Source organism: Schistocerca gregaria, unplaced genomic scaffold, assembly GCF_023897955.1.
Source record: "Schistocerca gregaria isolate iqSchGreg1 unplaced genomic scaffold, iqSchGreg1.2 ptg000001l___fragment_3, whole genome shotgun sequence".
Taxonomy (NCBI): domain Eukaryota; kingdom Metazoa; phylum Arthropoda; class Insecta; order Orthoptera; family Acrididae; genus Schistocerca; species Schistocerca gregaria.
The window spans coordinates 266416-268602 of record NW_026061699.1 but is presented as its reverse complement, the minus strand read 5'-3'; positions in this window follow the sequence as shown (position 1 = coordinate 268602).

The following is a 2187-nucleotide window of genomic DNA, read 5'->3' as shown; positions in this document are numbered from 1 at the left end:
GTAAAACAAACTCTTGCAACGTTGTTGTCCATAAAATTTGGAATTGTGAAGAAAGATAATGGTGGCAAGTGCTGTTATCAAATACACAACACTGAAATGGTTGTATTTGAGTGGTTATACACTACATTAGAACAGAATTTTCCAATAATCAAAATTTCTTTTGTGACAGCATTATGGGATAATTTTCTCCTATTCCCACATGAGGGTGCACAGATAGCTTGAGCATTTGGGAGCTTCTTCCATACTCAGTTAAGAGAGTTAGCTCTGCCAGTAACACTGTGACAGTTTTTTACATACAGAGGATGACAGCGTGCGGTTCAACAGGCAGGTCCTGTCAATAACAGAGAAGCTGTTGAAAGCTTGATTTCTCCCTAAAACCTTAAGGGGCAAGTAAATCTGAAAAACATATCTAAAAATTTCATAATCTTGTTCTGATTGTGTAGAAACAATTGTTACTCCTAAGTAACACTCGGACGCAATAAATAAGCCCTGTTGTGGAAAATAAATTTACACTCATATTTAGGGTACGCTAATTATCACATTCGTTTAGGGAGTGACTCTTTATCATGTTAAGGCACCATTTCCCAAATTTTAAGTGGTATGTAAAATCTTGTGGCTTTTGCAAACTGAAAAAGAGGAACTTGCAGTCTATTCCATGCCATCGACAGGAAAACTGTGAAGGCCTAATGATGTAAACAGAAAGGTATACTAGGGTTTAACCTCCCATTCTTAATGATGCTTTCACAGTGCTCTCCCAGAAAGTGGGTGGTCACAAGTGCATGGCATACTGTCTCATCTGTTCCAAAACACAAATATTAGGGTATGAGATTGATAACCATTTACCATTCATTGTTCCACAGTGAGAAATATTTATTGGATTTTTCAGATTGGTGCCACAGGTAAATCAAATATACTGGTGCCCGTTGCAATTTATTGCTTCAAAATACCTATAGAAACAACTGTGGGAGCTCTCACACAGAATCTTTGGTTTGTCATCTCTCTGTAGTTAAGTCTGGTATAGGCAGCGCACGATCCTCATCTCCATTCAACAATCTGTAGTAGTATTCATGGAAATCCGTAGGAAACCCACCGTTCCATAGTAACACTCTTGTCTCTCATTTGCTGTGAATAGATCTTTAAATTTGCTGCTGCACTTTGTACTTTCTTGATGCAGTGGACCTGCTGTGCAGTTCCAATACTTCTGGCCATGTAATTTTATTTCTGTTTGCAGATGATTGAGGACCGTAAGAAAGCACATATCTACTCAGACTCATGATAAAGTAATGTGACCACTCTTAACAAATTCCTCTAATGAGACGAGTGTTCAACGGAAACAACGGTATTGTCAGGAATGCCCCTAGGGAAGTGTTTTCTGTAAACATAATGATTTGGCAGGCAGGGCGGGGAATAATCTGCGGTTGTTTGCAGATGATGCTGTGATACAAAATGATTTAGACAACATTTATGGTTGTGTGTGTGTGTGTTTATGGTTGTGTGTGTGTGTGTGTGTGTGTGTGTGTGAGAGAGAGAGAGAATAATCTGCGGTTGTTTGCAGATGATGCTGTGATACAAAATGATTTAGACAACATTTATGGTTGTGAGAGAGAGAGAGAGAGAGAGAGAGAGAGAGAGAGAGAGAGAGAGAGAGAGAGAGAGAGAGAGAGAGAGAGAGAGAGAGAGAGGTGTTAACGGTATGTTCAAATGACATGTAAGTTGTACATAGATGCTTTGGGAACTCGTATGGGAATCCCTGGAGAGAAAGCATTATTCTTTTTGAGGAACACTGTATAGAGAAATTTAGAGAACTGGCATCTAAAGCCGATTGCAGAATAATTCTACTGCCAGCAGCATACATTTTGCATATGAATTATAAAGATAAGCTATAAGATACTGGTGCTTACACAGACGCATATAGATATTCATTTCTCCCTCACTCCTTATGCGAGTGGAAGAGGAAAGGGAATGACTAGTAGTGGTACAGGGTACACGCACACTACAGCTTCTGGTGGAATATGTATGTAGGTGTGGCCAGGCTCATAACAGGAGCTGTCATTCAATCTTGCTGTGACAGAAAAGTTTCTGGATCATTGTCGCCAGTGTCCATTTTCTCCACGAGTTCAAAGACACTGCCAAGCCATGACTTCAACCCACAGGTGGACCTCCACAGCAGGGTGGAAGCACAAGCAC